The 27,401-nt window shown below is 45.8% G+C and overlaps 1 pseudogene; it reads left to right on the top strand.

The window, feature by feature from the left end:
- Positions 1–3,177: 3,177 nt before the first annotated feature.
- LOC143941562 (5S ribosomal RNA) lies at positions 3,178–3,291 on the top strand (annotated as a pseudogene).
- Positions 3,292–27,401: the final 24,110 nt, after the last annotated feature.

Raw genomic sequence — 27,401 nt, forward strand, 5'->3', positions numbered from 1 at the left:
AATTTGAACCCCCTGATTGCCCCTAGTTAACCCTTTCACCACTGATCACCGTATAAGTGTTACGGGTGACTCTGGTTAGTTTGTTTTTTATAGCATTTTATATTCAAATCCGGAAGGCAGTGCTTGGTTTTCGGGGTCCCGTACGTGGCTAGGCTCCCAAAAAGTCCCCCACATGTGGTATCCCCGTACTCGGGAGAAGCAGCAGAATTTATTTTGGGGTGTAATTTGACTTCTGCACATAGCATGTGTGAGCAATATATCTTTTAGTGACAACTTTGTGCAAAAAAAAAAAAAGTTTGTAATATTCCCGCAACTTTTGGCAAAATATAAAATATTCCATGGACTCAACATGCCTCTCAGTAAATAGCTTGGGGTGTCTACTTTCCAAAATGGGGTCATTTGGGGGGGTTTTGTGCTATTTTGGCATTTTATGGCCTTCGAAACTGTGATAGGTAGTGAGGAGTTAAATCAAAAATTTGCACCCTTAGAAATCCTGAAGGTGGTGATTGGTTTTCGGGGTGCCGTGCGCGACTAGACTCCCAAAAAGTCCCACACATGTGGTATCCCCGTACTCGGGAGAAGCAGCAGAATGTATTTTGGGGTGTCATTTCACATATGCCCATAGCATGTGTGAGCAATATATCATTTAGTGACAACTTTTTGTAAAAAAAATTTTTTTTTTTTTTTTTTGTCATTATTCAATCCCTTAGGACAAAAAAAATAAATATTCAATGGGCTCAACATACCCATCAGCAATTTCCTTGGGGTGTCTACTTTCCAAAATGGGGTCATTTGGGGGGGATTTGTACTGCCCTGCCATTTTAGCACCTCAAGAAATGAGATCGGCAGTCATAAATTAAAAGCTGTGTAAATTCCAGAAAATGTACTCTAGTTTGTAGACGCTATAACTTTTGCGCAAACCAAAAAATATACGCTTATTGACATTTTTTTTACTAAAGACATGTGGCTAAATAAATTTTGCCCTCAATGTATGACTAAAATTTAGTTTATTCGATTTCTCTTATAACAAAAAGAAGAAAATATCTTTTTTTTTCAAAATTTTCGCTCTTTTTCCATTTATATCGCAAAAAAAAAAAATCGCAGAGGCAATCAAATACCATCAAAAGAAAGCTCTATTTGTGGGAAGAAAAGGATGCAAATTTTGTTTGGGTGCAATATTGCATGACCGCGCAATTACCAGTTAAAGCAGCGCAGTGCGAAATTGCAAAAAGACCTCTGGTCCTTAAGGTGTTTATTGGTCCGGAGCTGAAGTGGTTAAAAAGTAAATATTGTCATTCGTCATTTCTCAGATCATGCTGTGTCAGCGGAAGCTGACAGACTTCTCTCCGGCTTGCAGTCACAGGACTCCGGTAAGATGGTGGGGGGCGATTTTTTTCCTAAAAATATCCCCCACCTGGACAAAAGCTCTCCCCCTCTCCCTGAGTAGAGGGAGAAGCCAGAACGATCAGCGGATGCCACTCCATTCTCCACCACCTTTGTACGATGGTTTGTCACAGCTCTCCTCCTCGCCGCCCCTTCTCCCCCCACACACACACGCCGATCCCATTGGATCGGAGGCTTGCACGGGAAAAAAGTCTTTTTTTTAAAAGAGGAGGGGGGCCATGGTGGGAGTACGGAGTGGGTGTGGCTTAGCGTGGCATTATCATGTGGCAACCACCAGCGTGGGAGAATTTTTAAATGGCTCCATTTTTGTTGATTGCAGCTTTTCAAGAGACAAAAGCAAAAAGGGGCATGTAAGTGGTGACACAGGCATTCCCTTGGCACATTTACTGAAGCATCAGGCTGAACGTCAATAGCAGAGACAGTTGCTGGACTATTTGCTCAAGCAGTGAATGCGATTTCTTCTGGAAGTATTTCTGCATTTGTGCATTGGGCTATGGTCAGAAGGGGAGGTAGAAATACCCCAAAAAGTGCTTAAAAGGGACTTCAAGTTCTAAACAGCCTAAATAATCTCTACAATGGCATCCTCCCCTGAGTCTGGGGTGGCCATTCAGGCTAAGCGATCAGGGCTATCAAATATTACTGTCTATATTACTGAAGAGAGTTGTTCCTCAAGCCATGATAGGATTGGCTAGCAGCTTTTATCGCATCCCAGAATGGGATAAAATGCGACGGGTTCCTTTTCATTACCCAGGACCCTCAAACTGAGGATCTGGAGGCAGGAGTAGATAAATTTCCCACAGGGGACCGTGAAAAGGCTGATGACTCCTCTTCTGAGGGGTCAAATACAGGGGGATCGGCTTCAAAATCTGAAAGATTGATGGTGCAATTCATACTGAAATTGTCCGCTCCACATATTTGCTACTTTTCATTGAGGTGGTTGATATGCCCATTTTTTGTTGGGTTCACTAAAGCCTCCTTAGGCTGCGCATGCCTTTCCTGTCCATTCGCTGCTGGAAAGGCTTATGTATTCTGAGTGAGGATCACCCAGATAAGTATTTTTTTCCTCCTCATAAAGTTTTAACACTTTATCCTATGGAGGAGAAATTCACTAAGAAGTGGGAGATACCAGCGATTGTTGCTGCTATATCCTCTGAGCATTGTCTATCAGACAAGTCAAACCTTCATTCACAAATGCTTAGGGATCCAACGGATAAGCAGTTGGGAATTCCTATTAAAAAAAAAACAAAAAAAAAACCTCTTTGTTTCTGTGACTCAACCTGGGCTAGCAGCAATTGGTGTGTGTCAGTCCTTGAGAGACCAGTTTAAACAGGTGCTCAAGGTTATTTCTGACCAGCAGGCCCAGGATTCAGCCGAGTTCCACTGGCATTATGTTTGGCAATAGACGCCATGAGAGATTCTATTTTTCAAGCCCCGAGCCTTACGCTTGGGCTGGTGCATAGGCATAGAATCTTATGGTTGAAAGATTGGCCAGCCGAAGCGTCATGCAAAGTTCCTGTGAATGGCTGTTTGGGGATGATTTGGATAAATATATCCCAAAAAAATTCTAGTGGAAAAGGTACCCTTTTGCTAGTTAGGAAGAGGAGTAAACGTATTTCATTTAAACAGTCTCCTCCAGTGCCAGGAGCATCTGCCTCCGGGCAGTCACGACGGCCTCTGCCGTCAAGTACAAGAGGGAAACTGAAGCACCCCCGCTCACTCCAGTGGGGGGAAGACTTCTGCAGTTCTCAAGGGTCTGGCAGGAAGAGTATCAGAGCCTACGGCCACATCACCCTGAAAATGCCTGATCTCATCTGATCTCAGAGGCTAAGCAGGGTCGGGCCTGGTCAGTACCTGGGGACCACCTGGGAATACCAGGTGCCATAGGCTGCAGGTGGGTGACTTTCTCAATAACTCTAGGGTAAAAGCAGTTCGGAAATTCCCAGTCTCCTCATTTTCTCAGATTCCAGAGGAAAAGAAGTCTCTCTTTCAAGCATTGGACCATCTGTTGTCTCAAAAGATTGATCTTAGTGGTTCCCATGCAAGAGCAGGAATTGGGGGTTTATTTAAACCTTTTCACGGTATCAAAACCAAATGGGTAGTTCAGACCCATTCTAGATTTCACGGATCTAAACCTGTTTATGAATATCTGCTTTTTTCGCATGGAGTCAATCCAATTAGTGGTCTCCATGCTACAAGGTGGAGAACTTCTGGCGTCAACAAACATCAGGGATGCATACCTCCAATATGCCTATATTTCCCGCTCACCAGAAATATCTACGTTTCAAGGTAGAAAATCTTATTTTTCAGTTTGTAGCTCTGCCTTTGGTCTAGCTACTGCACCTCGAGTATTTACAAATGTCCTGACCCCTCCTGTAGCCGGATTAAGGCCCAAGGTATAACGATTATAGCTTCCCTCAACGATCTGCTCTTGATAGACCAGTCGTTGGCCTGCTAAGACCAAAGTAGGATCTACAGTGAGCTACCTGGAATAACTAGGTTGGATTCTTAACCTAGAGCAATCCTCCTTATTGGAATACTTAGGTCTTATTACTGATACAGCCCAGAAAATTGTATTCTTGCCCCAGGCGAAGATCAGTACCATAAAGGAACCAATTCAGGTGGTCAAGGCAAAGAAGAATCCTCCTATACGACTTTGCATGAGGTTGTTGGGAAAGAAGGTGGCTTCATTCAAGGCCGTTCCTTATGCCCAGTTTCATCCGAGGCTGCTGCAAAACAGTATCTTATCAGCTTGGATCAAGAAGGTCCAAGCTCTAGCTTTCCCAGCGTGTCTGTCTCTAGGATGCGCTGAAGCCTCAGTTGGTGGTTGATAACCAAGAATCTGCACAAAGCAAAATCCTTCCTACCAGCTACTTGGAAGATGGTAATAACAGATGCCAGCCTTTCGAGTTGGGGAGCAGTCCTGGAAGAGGCATCTGTCCAAGGGAAATAGTCCAGGTCAAAGATGACCTTGCCCATCAACATTTTACAGATCCGGGCAGCGTGCTTGGCCCTGAGGGCCTGGATGTTCAGGTTATGGAATTGTGCTGTTAGGATCCAATCCAACAATGCCACAGCAGTGGCCTTTATCAATCCCCAAGGGGGCACAAGAAGTCGTGCGGCCCAGAGAGAGGTGAATCATATCTTAACTTGGGCAGAAAACAATGTACCTTGCTTATCAGCAGTCTTCCTTCCGGGAATAGAACATTGACAGGTGGACTACTTGAGTCACCAGCAGTTGTTCCCGGGGGAATGTTCCCTTCATCTCAATATCTTTCTGGCAATATGCCGAAGATGGGGGATCCCAGACGTAGATCTGTTTGCGTGCAGGTTCAACAAGAAGATTGACAACTTTGTGTCAAGAACAAGGGATCTGCTAGCATGCAGAACAGATGCCTTAGTGTTCATGTGGTATCAGTTCTCACTGATTTATGCACTTCTGCCTATTCAGCTTCCATGACTGCTTTGCAGGATCAAGCAGGAAGGGAGATTGTGATTCTTGTGGCCCCGGCAGGGCCCAGAAGATCTTGGTATGCAGAGATCATAAGGCTGGCGGTAGGAGACCCATGGACCCTACCACCACGTCCAGACCTTCTCTCGCAAGGTCCGGTATTCCATCCTACCTTACAAACGCTAAATTTAACGGTTTAGCTATTGAGTCCCACATTTTGAAGAAGCGTGGGCTGTTAGGTCCAATGGTATTTACCTTTATTAATGCAGGGAAGCTGGCTTCTAGAATCATATTATTATAGAGTCTGTAAAGCATATGTCTCCTGGTGTGAATCAAGGGGTTGGCACCCCAGGAAGTATGTCATAGGGAAAATACTTGACTTTCTGTAGATGGGGTTAGAAATTAAGCTGGCCTTGTGTACTATCAAAGGCCAGGTCTCGGCCTTTTCGGTATTTCACATTCCTTGGTTCATAGCTTAATCCTCCGGTTAGTCACCCCTGAACCCTTGAGACTGAATTTAGTTTTGTCTGCAATGCTAAAACAGCCTTTTTTGAGCCGATACATCATATTCCCTTGGTCCTTTTGACAAGGAAACTCATTTTCTGGTAGCCATATCTTCTGCAAGAAGGATATCAGAGTTGGCTGTTCTTTCTTATAAAGAGCCATATTTGATTATTCACAAGGATAAGGTAGTATTGCGTCCTCATCCTAAGGTAGTGTCTAGTTTTTATCCAAACCAGGATATTGTTCTACCTTCATTTTTCCCAGAACCCTGTTCTACGGAAGAGAAATTACTACATTCGCTTGATGTGGTGAGAGCACTCAGTCTACTTGAAGGTGACTGCTCAGATTCAAATGGATTCAGCAAGTAACTGTTCAGGCTTATGGTTTAAAGAGGGAGATTCCACCCTCTCAAATCAAAGCGCACTCCACTAAGACTTTTAGTGCTTCGAGGGAGTGCATCACCAAGCTTCCATGGTTCAAATCTGCAAGGCCTCAACTTGGTCTTCAGTCCGTACAGTTACCAGATTCCATCAGATGGATGTAAAAAGACATGAAGATATCACCTTTGGGCGCAGTATGCTGCAGGCAGCAGTATAAGTCCTCTGATCTCATGGTGCCCTACTTTTGTTGTTTCCCCCTCCCCTCAAGTTGCCATTGCTCTGGAACATTCCACATAGTAATTACTATGGCTCTGTGTCCCGTGATGTATGTTAAAGAAAATAGGATTTTAAGAACAGCTTACCTGTAAAATCCTTTTCTTTGAAGTACATCACGGGACACAGAGGTCCCCCCCCCCTTTCTGGTATACATGTGTATTGATTTGCTACAAAAATTGAGGTACTCTCAGTAGTGGGAGGGGTTATATAGGAAATGAAGGTGGCCTATAACCCACATAGTAATTACTATGGCTCTGTGTCCCGTGATGTACTTCAAAAAGAAGGATTTTACAGGTAAGCTGTTATAAAAATCCTATTTTTGAATAGCTGAGGATGCTGAGCCTATACAGTGCAGTGACAGACTGTTGGCGGATGTATGGCCATATAGTGCTAAGCCTACTGTTGCATCAAAGCACCCCATTATCAGTGAGTCCTACACTATTCATAGAATAAAAGGTCCTGCAGCTCAACCATGAGAGACAAATTCCTCTTCATGGGAGAACTATAATGGGTCCTCCTATAACACATATGGTATAACCAAATCCCCATATTTTTGAATATGTTTAGGTGTTTTAAATGGCCTTGCAGGATTTAAATGTCACTTCTGTATGCGTGCACTGTAATCTATTTTGTTCTGATTGCTGTCTTATAGCAGCACCATCTTGAATGTAAACACATTTTTAGGGTGTGCCCTCCAAGTCTGTATATTGTAAAGGTCCTGACCAGATCCCTTGGGCCAGAGCACCCCCCCTTTCATTACCTTTTCATTAGTGTCCACCTGTGCATTTTTAGGGTGTGCCCCCCCCCCCAAGTCTGTTGGTATATTTCACAGCCAGTGATGACCTGCAGGGATCATGGCTAGATGTACTTTCCTAGCCACACACAGATATCAATCCCAGCCACTGGAATCAGTGTTCTTCCTGCTTGGATTCACAGATTGGTTAAATGTCATGCAAATGTATCCTTAGAAAGTAAGTGTTAAAATGGACTGAATGAAGTAATCATCACACTTGTATTCCACTGGAAACTGCAACTCTATCTGCAGCATTGGAAGATGCAGCGTGTAGTTTATTCATTCACGGATCTCGATAAATGGCACGGTTGTGTGGGCAGAGCCTCAAAGATTTCAAATTTGGCAGCTGCTCCTGGGCAGAAGAATCACCGCATGCTGTCCACTTGACACCCATATTTAGGGTGCAACATGATACCAAGAGGCCCTCTTGTTAGAAATTCTATATATAGCTCTACAGTTCACGTGGATTTGTGTTTGGCTTCCTGGTTCCTGCTTGCCGTGTGCTCTACATTTGTCTCAGTTACTGACTTTGGCGAGTTCTCGACTATTCCTGTCTGCTTGTGAACGTGACCTTTTGGTGTGTCCCCGACCATCCCTGTCTGCCTGTGACCTTGAAACCTTGGCGTGTACTCAGTTGATCCTGTCTGCTAGTTGCCCTGACCTCTGCCTTATCCCTTTACTATCCTTGCTGCTCCAGCCTGCTGTTTCCTTCTCCTGTAGTCTACCGTGAGCGTGAGCTGTGAAACCCTAGGGGCAGCGATCTAGGGCCAGACTGCAGCGAAGTCCATCCTCACCACTGGAGGCTCTGTTGAACACCTGCTGGCTCTTAGACTCTGTGCCCTGGGGAATTTATGCTCTAGCTCCCACTGGGATCTGTGTTAGTGATCCAGTAGACCTGCTTACTGAATCTCCCTGGGTACAATCAGAAGCAGTCAGTTCTAAGGTCCACTACCTTAGCAGTGCACTTCCGAATCCTACGGAGTGCATCTGACACCTGGTCTGAGGTGACCTGACACTGCTGCTTAACTGCAGACAAGAAACGGGTACTTTATTATCAGAGAAAAGACAGAGCATACCATAGATGCAGCTACAAACTTATAAACACTGCCTGAAGAATATAACCTGTGGTTGTACTAAAATACACGAACAATGTATTTCAACACCCCCACTCAACAACTACTCCTTATATTAGTCCCATTTCAGATCTCAGTTCTATAAATCTGTTTCTTGTAAGCGGTTTTGTCAAAGCATCTGCCATCTTCATCAGCAGTTCTGATCCACTTTTGTTTGAGTTGGAAGTCTTTGCATCTCATCCCATGAATCTGGTTTAAAAGCTACGTGAACAACATAGAGAGGTTTGACTGGGATGATTTTATTGCTTCTGGGGGGGGGTCTCCTGATTGAAGTCTCTCGTAGCCTGTCACTTTGTTGGCTATCGTCATGTGATACTGATGTGGAGTTTCCCTTAGTACAGGTTCACACTGGGGCGGCCTCATAGTCTGACTCTGAAGCTGCCCCGCACAGCGCGACCTCGGCACGGCTTGCACACAACTTCTTTAACCACTTGGGATCCGCGCTATTGCAAAATGACGGCAATAGCGCGGACCCACATTTCCGGGACTACGTCTATTGACGTAGTCCTGGTTACGAGCGGCCTGCGCGCCCCCTGAGGGGCGCGCGCGGCGCGCTCTGTGATCGGCGAGTCCGTGAGACTCGCCTGATCACCGATCCGTGTAAGGGGTCGATCCCGACCCCTTATCACGTGATCAGCTGTCAGCCAATGACAGCTGATCATGTGATAAAACGGAGCCGGTAATCGGCTAGTATTCCTCCTCGCGCTGACAGCGCGAGGAGAAAAAAAAAAAGCCGATCGCCGGCGGCCGTGTTCGGGACATCAGTCCCGATCACGGCCAGCAATATAAAAGGACACCTGCCCCCTGCCAGTGCCCACCTGCCACCCGCAGTGCCATCCTGAATAAAGTAAGTGCCCCCCTGTCAGTGCCACCCAGCAGTGCCCATAGTGCCCACAGTGCCACCCAGCAGTGCCCACAGTGCCACCCAGCAGTGCCCACAGTGCCACCCACAGTGCCACCCAGCAGTGCCACCCACAGTGCCACCCAAAATCTGCCTCAGGTGCTGCACCCCAGTGCCGCCCATCAGTGCCCAGCAGTGCCGCCCATCAGTGCCCAGCAGTGCCGCCCATCAGTGCCCAGCAGTGCCACCTATCAGAGCCACCTATCAGTGCCACCTATCAGTGCCCATCAGTCCCATCTATCTGTGGTACCTATCAGTGCCCATCCGTGCCACCCATCCGTGCCACTTATCCGTGCCACCCATCCGTGCCATCTTATCTGTGCCCATCTTTGCCCATCAGTGCCGCCTTATCTGTGCCCATCGGTGCCGCCTTATCTGTGCCTATTAGTGCCGCCTTAACTATGCCTATCAGTGCCCACCAGTGCAGCCTATCAGTGCCCACCAATGCAGCCCATCAGTGCCCACCAATGCAGCCCATCAGTGCCCACCAATGCAGCCTATCAGTGCCGCCTAATCAGCGCACTTCAATGAAGGAGAAAAATGACCCGTTTGCAAAATTTTATAACAAACTATTAAAACATGATTTTTTTTTTTTTTTTTTTGCATCTTTTTTTGTTTGTTTAGCAAAAAATAAAACTCCGAGCTGTAACTAAATACCACCAAAAGAAAGCTCTATTTGTGGGAAAAAAATGATAAAAATTTCATTTGGGTACAGTGTTGTATGCCCGCGCAATTGTCACTCAAAGTGCATCAGCGCTGAAAGCTGAAAATTGGTCTGGGACTGAGGGGGGTTTAAGTGCCCAGTAAGCAAGTGGTTAATAGAAGTCAATGCAAGCTGCTCCGAAGTTGCCCCCAAGTAGTACAGGAACCTTTTTATAAGTAGGAGCGACTTGAGTCGCTCCTTTTGGAACTGTTCCATTGCACTGCATGGAGTGTGATTTGTCAGTGACCTAAGTTGCCTGACAGGTCGCCCAAGTGTGAACCAGTATTTCATTTGAAGTATTTGTTCATGAAATTATTAACACACTGAAGTTTCACCGACACTTACACTTCTGCTGATAGTTACCTTGTTTGTGTCTTGATGTGGAGAATTCTGTATCCCATGTGAGAGTCACTGTACCCCACAAGCCACAAGTATAATTTCCTTTGCGCAAGCTTCCTCATACGTCGATCGCCCTTCTGTGGCAGCCGTCACTGGCTTCTCTCCCCACTGATCCTGCACATCACTCAGAGAGAGCTCACTGAGGATCCTCCTCCACTGCTCAAATGTACACAGACAGGAGGAGGAGGTACCAGGTTGGAGAGATCTTACACTGCAAGAGGCCTGCTGATACATCTGCTACCTGAGGTCTGCTTATGAATGGAGGAGGGGGACACAGTAACCACCAGGAAGGGGGGAGGGGGTGCAGGTAACAGGGATGCACAGGCACCCCCACTCCCCCACTAGCACAAGTCATCTCCCCTCCAAAAGCACCCTCCTAGCACATGTCCTCTTGCCCCCTTCTCCCCCAAATCAAAGATGCCACCTGCCACTATCTGCTCTCATCCCAGGGGTCCCTCTCTCTCTCCTCATCCCAGGGGTCCCTCTCTGCTCTTATCCCAAGGCCCCTCTCTGTGCTCATCCCAGAGGTCCCTCTCTGTCCTCATCCCAGGGGCCCCTCTCTGTCCTCATCCAAGGGTCCCCTAAAAAACAACTGGGGCTTGTTTACATTCACAGTTTGGGGGTGGTAAAACCTCATAGTTTAGCCCTCTTTTACCCCCACCCCAACCACATCTCCTTTAACTGCAGTGGCCAGCGGTGTAAACATGTTGCAGCTGCAGCAGGAATTATACACTCTGTCACTCCTGCCAAATGTGACCCATACAAGTGAATGGGGCTGCTCTGCAAAGGCGGTGCAACCTTGTGCAGTACAGCGACCAGGGGGTTAAAGCAAGCAATAAGGAGGTGTTGTATTGCCTCCTCGTAACCTGATTTAACCCCTTCGATCCCACACTAGCATGCTGCAACTGCATGCATTACACGTAGTTGCAGGATGTTTGCAGAGTGGCCCTATTTACTTGAATGGGTTGTGATCATCCACCAAAAGCAACATGGGTTATAATTCCTGCTGCAGGAAGTGTACCTCTTCAGCTACTGCCTCTGCAGCTGAAGGGGGTAGGGACCAACCTCTGTAATGTGGGCAGTGTGTCAGGGACACAGGGGGGGGCCCAATGAGTTGGCAGTCCACCCCTGGTAAAGACACAAAGGGGGTTTATTTACTAAAGCTGGAGAGAGCAAAATACGTCACATTTTTTATTAAAACCAATCAGCTTTCAGGTTTTATTGTCAAAGCCTAATTGAACAAGCTGAGGTTAGAAGCTGATTAGCTACCATGCACAGCTGCACCAGATTCTCAGTGCACCAGTTTAGGAAATCTACCCCAGGGTCTGGTTACAGATAAGCTCAGAACTTATATTGCAGAAAATGCAAATTACAAACAACCCCAGCGGGAGAGCTCCGCTAGGGTAACACATACAGTATAGTTTTTGGCAGGGAAGCAGCTGGTAGAGATGCACTGACAGCATCTGTCTTCAGAGGGTGGATTGCGACCTGGCTGGTCCAGTACCAAAAGGGAGGGTACAGTGCAGGATTGCGAGTCCATAGTCGCCTGGAGCCTTTCCCTGTTGCTATCACTGCCAAGAGTCATCTTGATGAAGCATAGCTCTCCAAAACGCTGCCACCAGGAAACCACGGAGAAACCACGTTTCCCTTGACTTCCTCTCCAGGCTGTGATACCATTCCAGTCGAACGCCACCTACAGTGGAGAAAGCAGACTGCATCTGCCTACCAGCTATATATTCTGCATCATGTCAAATGGCACTTGATGAGAATGTAAGGCCATCTGTGGAATATTATAATTTTTAAAGTAGAATTCTGAGAGATCACTAACTAATCTTTAAACATACGCATCCCCCTTCTTACACCTTTACTAACTAACTTATAGAAGAACGGTACATACACTTACCTGTTTTTAGGTTGATTTGGTCTGGTCTTGTGATGGCCCCTGTAGCAGCCAGCGCCGGCTACAGGGGAGAGGAAAGAGAGAGAGAGTGCTCCAACAATGGCTGGAATGCCTGAGCTTTGACATCACCCATAGACTTTCTATGGGCCATTCATTATTGTATCCCTCCACCCGAGGCCACAGCTAGCAAAGAGAGGGAAGCCGATCATGTGACTGGACCAGAGTGGCCTGAATATAGATAAGTATATGCATCTTTCAGAAAAAGAGGTGTAAGTGGTGCTGCCAAGCGTCAGTGCTTAAATAGAAACTAAAAAGGTAAAAAAGTGACCTTTCCCTTTAAATAATTATTGTACTTGGTAAAAAGTGCATCTCCCAGCTGGGAACAAGATATGTGCCAATCTAATAAAATACTTCCATCAGTGATATTGATACCAATATGTAAATCATAATAACACAACTCTATCAAAGAATATTCTTAAAAGTGCTACAGTGCAAAAAATAGTAAACAAATGTGCAAAATGGCAAATAATGTTTCCATAAATATACTATTAATGTCCTCCAATTCCAAGTAAATAGTGCTTTAATATTTGTGCAAAATATAACTTGCAAGTGAACGGGTGAGGCCACTCGTGCTCGCACCTCCAGGACCACAGGTACCAAAGGGCACTATATATAGATTTTCCGAATCCCTTGTGTGGCATCTCTTATCTCCTCCACCTCTTCACTGTATTGCAGGATTGCAAATAAATTTTGCTGACAGATTGTAAAAATCTGTGCTTTTTTTTTACAACTGTCAGTAAATATCAGGGGCTGATAATTTCATGCTATGTTGATTTTTGAAGTGTAATCATGCAAATTACTTTGTTATGGTTATTGTCAGTAAAAAGTGTGCTCCGTCAGGGGGCGTGGCTTGGAGCTCGGAGCGGATGGCAGCAGGCTAGAGGAGCTCCGTTATACCCTCAGCCCTGACAGCGCAATATCCACCATAACCACCGGAGATCATGAGCAGACCCACCCGCCACAATTCTGGAAGCCGCTCCCGTCGTTCCACACCGACACCGGGCACCAGGAGCATCCCGGACATCTTTAAAACACAGCCCCGCCGCAGCAAGGCCTTATCCAAGATGGCGCTGCCTTGTGGTGAAGACGAGTTCAGCGAGGATTCCCAATCCGCATATGAGGAGGAGGTAAGGGATGCACAGACGGACCACCCTCTCACCCTCACGGACATGATGAAGATAGCCGCAGATATTAAGGGCACCTTTTCATCCGCCATCACGGAGCTGAAGGCAGACGTTTTGTCTATTTCTGAAAAGCTAGAGAGAGTGGAGAGGGCTGGCACTCACCGAGACACAGCTATAGCACGCCTGGACAAAATCACCGACTCACACACGGCCCATCTCATTGCAATGAACAGACAGTTGGAGGATTTGGACAATAGGGGGAGAAGGAACAATATTAGGGTGAGAGGCATCCCGGAGTCGGTTGAAGCCAGCAACATTCCTTCTGCTCTACAATATGTGTTTAATGAGCTACTGGAACGCCAAACCGACACCCCAATTGACTTTGTGCGGGCTCACAGAGCCCTGAGAGCCAGGCCTGCTGAGGCGGCCCCCCCACGAGATGTGATCTGTTGCCTCTCGGACTTTAAATTGAAAGAGGACATTATGGCGAAAGCAAGGCGCAATGCCCACATCACATTTAATGACACTGAAATCTCCATTTTCCAGGATCTCTCTCCCATTACTTTGAGCAATAGGCGTGCGTTGCGCCCCCTGCTGGAGGCCTTACGGAGACAGAACATCCCCTATAAGTGGAAGTTTCCCTTTGCTTTGAATGTGACTTACTCGGGCAGACAATTGTACTTACGCACCCCTGATGAGCTACCAGGTTTTTGCCGGGACATTCAATTGCCCTTGATTGAGCTTCCTGACTGGTACAGGGACTTTCACTACACACCTGCTTCTCAAGCCTCTCAGGGATCCCCCCATTCTACCCCCTCGAAGCCTCCGCACAAAAGGGGGAAGTTCCTGAAACAACCTATTCCAGGCTCCAGCGCTACCCCACGACGCTCCTCTGCGCCTAGAGCCTTGCAGATGAATCCGGATCCAGAATGAGGTTCGTTCGGCTATGGATGCTACGCCCGAATTTTAGTATGTATAGGATCGGCTAAGACCAGACGAGCACCTCTTCGGATACAAGTTTTCGTTTTAACGTTCGCTGACGTTGCTTACCTCCTTGGTTGCTGGCATCTTTTCTCTTCGTTCATAAGGTTGGTTCGTTTTGTTTTTCGGCTTACTCACCTATAGGAGAACGGTTGCTGATCGTACAGGGGCACACCGTCCGGATGCACGAAGGGCTTAAACCGATTTATTTTTCTTTTTGCACTATGTACCCTTGCAAAGTAGCCCTGAGTGGTCAGGCCTTAAAAACGCATTCTCCCAACATACACTGGAGATGGACTTGTCACCTGCACAAACGCGGCCCATGACTTGCCCTTGCCTGACTCCTGCATACCGAGCTTGGAGACATGTCGTATTGTTATGCTTTTATTGATGGACGTCGTGACCCGCAGCAGCGGTCAGCTGAACTGACTATTTCAGGTGCCACATGCTGGCGTTACACTGGTTTATTCCCGCTACCGGGAACTATGGTTATGGTGATATTTATATGTTACATTTTGGTTAGTTTTAGTATGTTAAACATAGGGCTGGGGGGGCGTGGAGAGCAGCAGATACTTTGGAACAGACCACTTATCCCGGATTATCTGGGATCTGGACTGTTGACGTGGTTCTGGGTGTTACTCCCACTACCCCCACAAGGGGCACCGTGGTTTGGCCCCGTGATTGACTTCCCTGGCTAACTAGGGTTGTCGTCCGGTGGGTCATTTCACGGCCCCGCTTCTTAGAAATCACCTCTGGGGACTGCTCTCCAGAGGCTAATTACCAGTTCTCTTGTCCCACTTCCTTGGTGTCGGTTAGTGGGCTCCCCCTTCTCTTTTCCGCTACTTCTCCCCCCCTCCCACCTTTTACTCTACCCACTTTCCTTCCTCCTCTTCCCTCCTCTCTTTCCTGCCCCCCCCCTCTGCTCCCCCTACCTCCTGTGGCTTTCTCCTTGCTCCCCTCATCCACCTCTTTTTTCTGATTCTCATTTTCTCTCTCCTTCACTCGACTCCCTTCCTGCTACACGATGATTTACTCTGCTCTGGGTGGGAATCCTACTGTAATTTCGCACAACGTGCGTGGTCTCAATACTCCACAAAAACGGTCGCAACTGTTGCGCCACCTGGGGAAGGGGAAACCGTCCTTTGTGTTTTTACAGGAAACACATTTCAGGGCTAGTGAGATCCCTAAATTGACGAACCAATGCTTTCCTAAAGCTTTTCATGCAGCTAGCCCTGACTCGAAAACTAAAGGGGTCTCGATCCTGTTGGGTCGGGACTCTGGCTTCGAGCTCACTCAGCAAATGGCAGATCCTGAGGGACGGTTCCTCTTCCTCAAGGGGAAGGTGGGGGAGCTCCCTGTCACGCTGGCGAATGTCTACTTCCCAAATGTAGCACATGTGAGTTTTTGTCAGAAGTTGATTGATGAGCTTTCTGGGTTTGCTGCGGGGTGCATAATCCTGGGGGGGGATTTCAACATCTCGTTGGACCCCCTTTTGGATACTTCAGACGGCAAGTCTGCAATTTCATATCGCAAACTTAAAAAGATAAGATCCCTGCTGCATTCTATGGCACTGATGGACTCATGGCGGGTCAAGTACCCCCAGGGTAGGGATTTCACTTATTTTTCAGCTATACACAACAAATACACTCGCATAGACTTTTTATTTCTGACACAAAGGGACCTACCCACTATACTAGACGCTCGCATTGGGACGAGATCGGTGTCTGATCACGCGCCGATCTCCCTGACCTTAACACTACAGCCGACCCGCCGACAGACGAGTAACTGGCGACTTAACCCAGCATTGTTGACGGATCCCACGACCTTGGAACAGATAAGGGAGACCATACAACACTATTTCAGTGAAAATACGACTGCTGATGTTTCCCATATGACTGTTTGGGAGGCACACAAATGTGTCCTTAGGGGCAGACTGATGGGCCTGGCAGCACAGAGGAAGAGGGTAGCGGAAAAGGACTTAAAGGATGCTTTTGCAAGAGTGAGGGTTTTGGAAGCACAACACAAGAGATCAGTGGCAGTGTTACTGGCTGATGACCTCTTGCTGGCACGCAGGACTCTCCAGGAGAAGTTAGACCTACAGGCCAAGCGGATCGTGTTCTTCCGTCGGGGCTTCTTCTACGAACACGGCAACAAAAGTGGCAAATTTTTGGCACGAGCTTTGAGGGGGGTGCGGGCCTCACATACCATCACCCAGATCAGGAACCGCGAGAATCGACTGGTTCATGATACGGACAGTATTGCGGCGGGATTTCACGGGTTTTACTCGAAGCTGTATAACATTCCCCCCCCCCGCATAAACCAGCTCGGGTGGAGGGATCGAGACGCGAGATCATAGAACAGTACCTTCAACGCAGTGGCATGCCGGGTCTCTCGGCAGAGGATGCCGGGGAACTGGACAGGCCTATTGCAGCCTCGGAGCTCACGCAGGCTATCCAATCATTGAAAACCGGGAAGAGCCCAGGCCCGGACGGCTTTTCAGCCATTTACTATAAGACCTTCGCACATCTTTTGGTGACACCCTTATTGAAGGCCCTGAATTCTCTTCCCGAGCTCCGGGAGGTTCCACCGACCTTTAACCTGGCACACATTACGGTGCTCCCCAAGCCGGGGAAGGACCCTAGTGCCTGCTCAAGCTACCGGCCAATTTCGCTGCTCAACTTGGACATAAAGCTCCTGTCAAAAATTATAGCTACCAGGCTGAACACATTCTTGCCCGAACTGATTGGTCCGGAGCAGGCAGGCTTTATGCCCGGGAGAGAGGCTCGGGACAATGTCATCAAAGTGGTGAATCTCTTGCATTGTATGAGGGGGAGCGCTGTCGAGGGCCTTCTCCTGTCCACGGACGCGGAGAAGGCCTTCGACAGAGTGGCGTGGGACTTCATGTTCGCGGTTTGCAGGCGGGTGGGTTTTCAGACGCGACTGTTGGCTTGGCTCTCGGCGCTGTACCACCGCCCGACGGCTCGTTTGAAAATAAATGGGTCTCTTTCCGAACCTGTAAGCATACGTAACGGTACGCGCCAGGGATGCCCGTTATCGCCAATATTGTTTATCCTCGTACTCGAACCATGCATCCGCATGATCAATGCGAACCCATCAATTAGTGGCCTCAGGCAGGGACTCACGCATTTCAAGCTAGCCGCCTACGCGGATGACCTTCTTTTCATATTGTCCCAGCCCCACATCTCGATCCCTAATTTATTAACTGAATTTGAGATCTTTGGATACCTTTCAAACTTTAAAATTAACTGCGAGAAATCGGAGGCGCTGAACATATCCCTGGGTCCTGCGTGCCTGCGGACTGCCAAGTCTAATTGTCCCTTTAAGTGGGTAGACCACAAACTCAAATATCTGGGGATCTGGCTCACGCCCAACTCAGACAGTCTCTACGCACAAAACTTCCAACCCTTTCTGAACGACCTGCGTGAGGACCTACAGGCAGGCAACGCTCACCCGTTGTCTTGGTTCGGGAGGGCGGCTGCCATTAAGATGACAATATTACCGAGGGTACTATATCTTTTTCACACTCTTCCCATTAAGTTGCCTAGACGGTTCTTCATTCACCTGCAAGCATTAGTGAGAAATTTCATATGGGCCAACAAGAAACCCCGAATTAATTTTTCTACCTTGACTTTGCCGAAGGTAAAAGGGGGTATCAATCTACCAAACTTCAGATTCTACTACTATGCGACACACCTGGTTCGCATACTGGACTGGAACTGCCATGCCACGACTAAAGACTGGGTGAGATTGGAAGCTGGCCTGTCAGATACGCCACTGAGGTTCCTGCTGTGGGTAGTGAAGGAGGCTAGACCGGCCATGCTTACAACACACCCTCTGATAGGGCCAACTCTAGAAGTCTTTGGGGAAGCATCACGTCGGTGTGGACTGGCATCCACGCCGGGTCCCTTGACACCCTTGGTTCACAATTCTTCATTTGCGTCTGGGCACTCTACGGTGTCTTTCCCACATAGGGCTGATGGGACACCCACGACTGTGACACACTGCTTGGAGAGGAACAAACTTAAGACCTTTCAAGCCCTGGCGCAGGACTTACAGGCAAAACACTTCACTTACTGGCAGTACAGACAGCTACATGACTATATTCACTGCGCGACCAACAGATCGCACGTTTTGAGAGAACAAACGTGGTTCGAACAATTGTGCATCACGGGTGAACCAGTGAGAGGGGCGACATCCCTGATCTACAATTGGCTACAGACCTCCAGGACTGACCGCTCGACCAAACATAAACTGGACTGGGAGAGGTTTTTCTCCAAGACCTTTACGGACGAGCAATGGAACAATGCATGCATACTGGCACACAAATGCTCTATAAGCACTAGCACACAAGAAACAGCGTATAAAGTCTTGACGAACTGGTACCTTACACCAGTTAGACTTAATAAATGGTTCCCAGGCACGTCAGAATCCTGCTGGAGATGTGGAGGTGATGGAGGTGATATGTTACATATCTGGTGGAACTGCCCGAGCCTTAAAGGGTTCTGGGACGGGATCTGCTCGCAGATTCGCGCCATCACAGAGACGGGCATTGACCTCACACCTGAATGCTGCTTACTCCACATCTCCAGCTACTCGTTAAGCAAATACAAAAAATCAATGGTGCGCCACTTGCTGAACGCCGCTAAGGCGATCATTCCCAGACATTGGAAGTCCACGCGCCCTCCCTCTTTGAGGGAGTGGCTGTTAGAGGTGGACTCCCTGTACAAAATGGAAGAAACGGTGGCGATGGCTGCCGAACGGACTGACAAATTTCACAGACTGTGGAGACCTTGGTTTACCTTCAAATACTCAGACGCTTTTGCGAAACTTCAAAATGGTTGAATCCCTAATAGCTATGTACATGTCTGTTTAGTAGTAAGATGGTCTCATGTGATTTAAGCTAGGCCCTACATTTCAGCTCAACTAATTTGCATATTGAATTGGGGTTATGTGCCGGTTATAATGTAACATCTTTGCTGCCGTTCTGAAGCCAGCTGGTGTACCCAGGTCAAGCTATTGACAGGTTCTCGCTTTTTCTGTTCCGCACCTCTCCCAATACGGGGTGCGCCCTGCATTTTTCGGGTCCCGGTTCCCCTCCCCCCCTTTTTTCTCTCCCACTCCCTCCCTTCCTCCCCACCACTTTTCCTTTTACCCCCAATCCCTTTTTTTTCCCCCCCTTTCTTTATAGACACTTAAAATTCACCCCCACCATTTGCAAGTATCTTAATACCTGGATTATCGGGGGTTTATGGTCGATTACCTCATCAGATTCCGCATTTACAGAGGTCCTGATTTATGTTGGGAGGGGGTCCCCCTTTTTCGGGTCCCCTCCCCATGCTGCTTGATGTTACCGAAATATAAAGTACTCTGTAACGGTATCTAGGACTGAACGATATGATATGTTGTGCATTGTGGGTTTGATCCCACGACTGTTCCTTAGTTTTTATTGTACTATATTGTGATGTCAAATGCTTCAATAAACTTTTATTGGTTAAAAAAAAAAAAAAAAAAGTGTGCTCCGTCAGTAAAATGTTCATGTTTTGTCAGTATAAAATGCTGCGGGAGGTTGGCAACCCTGCTGTATGGGTCAGTGGATATGCTCACATGGTAACAGATGGACAAAGGCAAACCTCATAGCATAAGTCTGTCAAGCAGTTAATTTGTTAAATATGCCAAAAACACACTTACATTCATGAGGGAATAAAATGCATGTAATTTCAATGTGTCCGTGATGCCCTGCATTGCACGGACCGAAGAACCGGAAACCAGAAATGACACGCCAAGCCCTGCCCTGCATGGGGTGACATCATCAGGCTGTTTCTGATGAAGTCACGCTGACAAAAAGCGCAAGACGGGGCTTGGAGCGTCATCGTGTCACTTCCAGTTTCCAGTTTTTCATAATAATAAATGCACATTTTTTTTTACCTGCAAAAAGATGTGCTATTATTATTATTGTTATTTATTTTTTTAAAAGGTGAACTTACCCTTTAAGATGAGTTAAATTGTTCCTGGAATATGTGAAGGAGAGAGTGACACCTAGTGGTGAATTGTTATCCTGAATACCAGTGCCTTGCAAAAGTTTTCACCCCCCTTTTACCTATTTTGTTACATTACAGCCTTTAGTTCAATGTTTTTTTAATCTAAATTATATGTGATGGATCAGAACACAATAGTCTAAGTTGGTGAAGTAAAATTAGAAGAATATATACATAAAACTATTTTTCAGAAATAAAAAAATTATAATTGGCATGTGCGTATGTATTCACCTCCTTTGTTATGAAGCCCATAAAAAGCTCTGGTGCAACCAATTACTTTCAGAAGTCACATAATTAGTGAAATGATGTCCACCTGTGTGCAATCTAAGTGTCACATGATCTGTCATTACATATACACAACTTTTTGAAAGTCCCCAGAGGCTGCAACACCTAAGCAAGAGGCACCACTAACCAAACACTGCCATGAAGACCAAGGAACTCTCCAAACAAGTAAGGGACAATGTTGTTGAGAAGTACAAGTCAGGGTTAGGTTATAAAAAAAAATATCCAAATCTTTGATGATCCCTAGACGCACCATCAAATCTATCATAACCAAATGGGAAGAACATGGCACAACAGCAAACATGCCAAGAGATAGCCACACACCAAACCTCACGGACCGGGCAAGGAGGGCATTAATCAGAGAGGCAGCACAGAGACCTAAGGTAACCCTGGAGGAGCTGCAGAGTTCCACAGCAGAGACTGGTGTATCTGTACATAAGACGACAATAACCTGTACGTTCCAAAGAGTTGGGCATTATGGCAGAGTGGCCAGAAGAAAGCCATTACATTCAGCAAAAAACAAAATGACACGTTTTGAGTTTGCGAAAAGGCATGTGGGAGACTCTCAAAATGTACGGAGGAAGGTCCTCTGGTCTGATGAGACCAAAATTGAACTTTTCGGCCATCAAAGAAAACGCTATGTCTGGCGCAAACCCAACACATCACATCGCCCAAAGAACAACACAGTGAAACATGGTGGTGGCAGCATCATGCTCTGGGGAAGTTTTTCAGCAGTCAGGACTGGGAAACCTGTACCACTCTGTGTGTGATTTGAGGCTAGGACGGAGGTTCACCTTCCAGCAGGACAATGACCCCAAACGCACTGCTAAAGCAACACTTGAGTGGTTTAAGGGAAAACATGTAAATGTGTTGGAATGGCCTAGTCAAAGCCCAGACCTCAATCCAATAGAAAATCTGTGGTCAGACTAAAGCCCCATACACACTATCAGATTTTCTGCAGATTTTTTCCTTCAGATTTACCAAAACCATATAATATGAGGTCAAACCTTAGGAGTTTCAATTTGTATGCAATCGGGCAGGCCCCTGCATTACATGGTTTTGTTAAATCTGAAGACAAAAATCAGCAGAAAATCTGATGGTGTGTATGGAGTTTTAAACATCGCTGTTCACAAGTGCAAACCATCCAACTTGAAGGAGCTGGAACAGTTTTGCAAGGAGGAATGGGCTGTGATAGCCACAAAAGGTGGCTCTACAAAGTATTGAATTTAGGGGGGTGAATAGTTATGCACATTGACATTTTCTGTTATTTTGTCCTATTTGTTGTTTGCTTCACAATAATAAAAAAAAAATCTTCAAAGTTGTGGGCATGTTCTGTAAATTAACCACTTAAGCCCCGGACCATTTTGCTGGTCAAAGACCAGAGCACTTTTTGCGATTTGGCACTGCATCGCTTTAACTGACAATTGCGCGGTCGTGCGACGTTACTCCCAAACAAAATTGACGTCCTTTTTTTCTCACAAAAAGAGCTTTCTTTTGGTGGTATTTGATCACCCCTGCGGTTTTTATTTTTTGCGCTATAAACAAAAAAAGATCAACAATTTTCAAAAAAACACATTATTTTTTACATTTTGCTTTAATAAATATCCCCCAAAAATATATAATAAAACATATTTTTCCCTCAGTTTAAGCCCATACATGTTCCTCTACATATTTTTGGTATAAAAAAAAATGCAATAAGCATTTATTGATTGGTTTGCGCAAAAGTTATAGCATTTACAAAATAGGGGATAGTTTTATGGCATTTTTATTAATCAATTTTTTTTACTAGTAATGGCGGCGATCAGCGATTTTTATCATGACTGCGACATTATGGCGGACACATCGGACATTTTTGACACATTTTTGGGACCATTGTCATTTATACAGCAATCAGTGCTATACAAATGCACTGATTCCTGTGTAAATGACACTGGCAGTGAAGGGGTTAACCACTAGGGGGCAGGGTAGGGGTTAAGTATGTCCTGGGGAGTGATTCTAACTGTGGGGGGACGTGGCTACGTGTGACATGTCACTGATCTCTGCTTCCGATCACAGGCAGCAGAGATCAGTGACACTGTTTACATTAGCATCTCCCCGTTCTTCCTCTCCGTGAGACAATCGTGGGTATCCCCACGGACATTGACTCACAGAGCTCGCCGCATGCCCGCAGGCTGCCTTTTAAAGGGCAACATACAGGTACGTTAGTTTACCTGTATGAGCCCTTCTGCCGACATATATCGGCGTGAGGCAGTCGGTAAGTGGTTAAATGATGCAAATCCTCAAACAATCCATGTTAATTCCAGGTTGTGAGGCAACAAAACACGAAAAATGCCAAGGAGGTGAATACGTTTGCAAGGCACTGTATCAAAAAACTGAATTTTTTTCTTTACTAAAAGTCATATTCAATTCCAGACCAGGTATCAAGTAATTAATATATATATGAAATAGTGATAAAGTATTCAAATCGCCCTCACATATCTCAAACACATCGTCCAAAAATTGGAACCAACATTTACAATTTTCGTTAAATAAAACGTTGTTAAAAAAAAAAGTATTTGCATATGGGAGTGCGACATTAGAACCCATCGTCGCACCCCTAATCTGTAGATATGTCTCTTTGAAGAGGAAAACATTCTCCTCTAATACAATTTGCAATAATTGCATAAAAAAAATTAATTTGTGTGGTACTGTATAACCGTGATGCAGTTAGGAGGCTGCGACAGGCTTCTATACCTAGTTCATATGGAATTATTGTATATAAATTTGAGATATCCCAAGTGACCAGAATTGAGTTCATAGATATAGTCAAATCCATAATTTTCAATAAAATGTCATACAAATCTCGTATATACAGCATTGAACACTATGAGACAACCCATAGTCATTTGGATTTTTATGAATCTTAGGTAACATGTATATAACATGATTCCCCCCCTCCTTCCCTATTCCTCTCCCTTCTTATTTTTGCTTTTGTTGTTTTGGTAAAAAAATAAATGCTCTATAAGCAGAGATATTAATATTTAACCACTTCAGCTCTGAAAAGATTTACCCCCTTCCTGACCAGAGCATTTTTTGCAATACGGCACTGCGTCGCTTTAACTGACAATTGCGCATTTGTGTGGCGTTGCACCCAAACAAAATTGATGTCCTTTTTTTCCCACAAATAGAGCTTTGATGGTATTTGATCACCTCTGCGTTTTTTATTTTTTGCGCTATAAAAAAAAAGAACAACAATTTTGAAAAAAAAAAAAGCATTATTTTTTGCTATAATAAATATCCCCAAAAATATATATAGGTATTCTTCTACATATTTTTGGTTAAAAAAAATCACAATAAGCGTATATTGCTTGGTTTGTGCAAAAGTTACCGCGTCTACAAAATAGGGGATAGTTTTATGGCATTTTTATTATTTTTTTTTATTAGTAATGGCGGAAATCTGCGATTTTTAACATGACTGCAACATTATGGTGGACACATCGGACACTTTTGACATTATTTTGGGACCATTGTCATTTATACAGCAATCGGTGCTATAAAAATGCACTGATTACTGTGTAAATGACACTGGCAGGGAAAGGGTTAAACGTTAGGGGCCGATCAAGGGGTTAAGTGTGTCCTAGGAGTGATTCTAACTGTGGGGGGATGGGCTAGTACTCGCATGGCAGCGATCATTGCTCCCTGTTCCCTGCCAGTAAATATCACTGACAGGGAAGGGGTTAAACACTAGGGGGCGATCAAGTGGTTAAATGTGTTCCCTCAGTGTGTTCTAACTGTAGGGAGGATGGGCTCACTAGAACATGACAGAGATTACTGCTCTCGATGACAGAGTGCAGCAGCTCCCTGTCATGTTGCTAGGCAAAACAGGGAAATGCCATGTTTACATAGGCATCTCCACGTTCTGCCTCTCCGTGTTACAATCGTGGGCCACCGGTGGACATCGAGTCCGCGGGACCCAGTGCCACCTGTCCCCAGTGCCACGTATAAGTGCCATCTGTCAGTGCCACATATTAGTGCCATCTGTCATCAGTGCCACATCAGTGTCACGTGCCATCTGTCATCAGTGCCATCTGTTATCAGTGTCACGTGTCATCAGTGCCACGTATCAGTGCCATCTGTCATCAGTGTCACGTGTCATCAGTGCCACGTATTAGTGTCATCTGTCATTAGTGCCACGTGTCATCAGTGCCACATATTAGTGCCATCTGTCATCAGTAGAGAAGCAGGATCTCCCAATCTATGGATAGTGTAGAACCCACTAATCATGGGGTACTTTGTCACAGTAAGTGGGCTTAAGCACCATATAGCAATATGGTGTGACCAAATCTCCATATTTTTTGATAATGTTTTTTTGAAAATGTCTAGGTGTTTTTAAAAAGCCTTGCTGGAGGTAAATGTTAGTTTTGCATGTGTGCGCTGTAATATTTTTGTTCTGTTGTATGGTCTTATGGCAGCACCATCTTTATGCATTTTTTTAGGTTGTGCCCCCCAAATATCTTGTTTGTCATTCGGAACAAAGTCCCGGGACACTTTTTTGGTTGTAGGAGGAGCGTATTATAAATAGGGGGCGGGGCATGCGTTTGTAGACGTGTCATAGTAAAAAAATAAAAAGCTGCGAAGATAAATGGACGTGAAATAGTGAGCGTGGCTTGAATGGGCATGGCTCAAAGGGGTGTGGTTAGAGTCTGAGATGAATGAGGGATGAAGAGGGAAAGGGGGAGAGAAGAATGAAGGGACAGCAGCCTCAGATCCTACACAACAATAGAAATATGTGTATTCTAGAAAGTTTAACAATCAGCAGATAAAGATACTCCAAACACCTGGTGTTGGCGCTTCAATCATCTCGGCACGATGATTGTTATGGTGCTAGGATGATTGAAGTGCATTGTTTCTATGTAGCGACCATAACCCTTTGTAGGGCGGCCTTGACTTACTGGGCTTACCGGTTACCTCCGCTTGGCTTGTTCTTCCACGTCTAGGGGTTCCCAGGGTTGACACTCAACAAATTGAACGCTGACAGAAATAAAGTCCTTTTTGAAAGGTTTTATTTTGCAGTGATAACATCCAATAGCACAGTCTCTTAGGGAACAAAGGGCACGGGTGAAGAACTTAGGTACCTTGAACTGCAGGTCTAAAGCCGCGTACACACGGGCGGACTGTATGGCCTACTTAGTCCGTCATACAATCCGACGGACAGTCCGTCATACTTTCGAATGAACGGACTTGACCACACACGGATGCACAAACAGTCCATCGAAAGCTTGCGCAATGACGTGTACAGCACGTACGACGGGACTAGAAATAGGAAGTCCAATACACAGCAATGCACCCTTCCGCCGTGTAAATCCTTTCTGAGCATGCGCCATTCTTAGTCCGTCGAACTAGCCTACTGACAAGCGGATTGTCCGCTGAAACCAAAGTATGACGGACAGAATTTCGAAAAATCCGAAATACTTAGTACGCCAGACTGCACGCTGAAAAAGTCATCTGAAGCCCACACACGAGCGGACTGTCTGCTGAAATGTGTTTCGACAGACTAAGTAGGCCATACAGTCCGCCCGTGTGTACGCGGCATAACAAAGTCTCTAATTCGTAATTATAAATTATCCTTGTGCCACAATATTTAAACAAATCAAGAAAAACGTATGGTTGCAGCAAAAACACCAGCAGGGGCTCAAACCCTCCCCGAAAAAGATATGCTGTGTATATGTTGAATGGTGTTGCGCTCCACACTTAATACAAATAAATAAATTGATATATATATATATATATATATATCAGTATATAATACACAGATAAAATAACTACTATCACTTTCAAATAGTGAATAAGTGCCAACTCGGTAATATCCAGTCGCATACAATATGACGATAGGACCCTCTTAAACTAAGGTGCATCCAGTGACAGTAATCAATAAAGTGCATACAGTGCTAGAAAAATATAGCCAAACTACAATATATATATTGGAGTTCAAAATTATGGTACAATCCAAATAGTGCATATAATGTGAAACACAAAATATATGATAAAAAATAAAAATAAAAAATGTGTGTTAGCAAATATGAACAAAGCAATAAAAGATCAATGTCCAATAAAGTGCAAAGATAATTAATATCCCATAGTAGTGATAGTGTCTCTGTCTATAGCAAAAAACATCAATCCGTATTGCAACATGCACTCTGTGTCATAAGCATATGATGACTCCGTGAACAGAGAAAAGTTCCACCGGTGATCTCGTGAATCCTCAAAAAAATCAGTGTCCAAACACTAGGTGCAATGGCTACCTTACCTCACTGCTGTGAGGTAAACAGCAAATATTAATTCCAGCAATAAGATGGTGTAGGTAATATAGGTGGTCCCCTCTAGGTCCTCAGCCATAAACCATTACTCATATCCTTACTCTCTTCACAGACGAACTTGGTGTGAATGTCCCAAGCCTCTAATTCCACCCAGAGAGTAGCCACTCGCAGCTGGGTACGTCAAGGCTGAACAGATCTCTAGCCAGAGATCATGGCAGTCAGCACTTTGATTCAAAACTTGGAACAATCGTATGAACGTGTACAAGTTGTAACTAAGAGTGAACAGGAACCCTTTTCCTCAGTACCTGAAACGTTCTCTGTCTCCTTAATAGTACTGGAAAAAGCGTTGATTCGTCAATGTCCTTCCCAACTCAGTAACCAGGCACTTCTCAGGATGCCGCTTGTTGGCCCTCCTCCGAAGAGTCCTCCCCTGGTCACTTCCACGAGCTGTGGTGCCCCTCCAAGCTGAGAGCAGACCCGGACATCTTAAATCCTCCCTCAGTTACTGCGCCTCGGACCAGCCGGTTCCGAGACTCGGGAACGGACGGATCCCTACCCCAGACCAGACGGGTCTACTTGGGGTAACTAACAGGAACATGTTGGGGATGTTGGTCACCCCCTGACCGGGACCCCTCGCGGGGCTACCCCGGTCCTGGAAAAAGAACATGTGAGGTGCACATGACAGGCCTGGTTCTGGCCTGTCATGTGCACCTCACGACACACATGACCAAGCAGAACTTCTAACATAGCCCAGCCAAACT

Source organism: Lithobates pipiens, unplaced genomic scaffold (genome assembly GCF_037356315.1).
Source record: "Lithobates pipiens isolate NorthernLeopardFrog02 unplaced genomic scaffold, aLitPip1_a1.2 Scaffold_3, whole genome shotgun sequence".
In the NCBI taxonomy this organism is placed as follows: domain Eukaryota; kingdom Metazoa; phylum Chordata; class Amphibia; order Anura; family Ranidae; genus Lithobates; species Lithobates pipiens.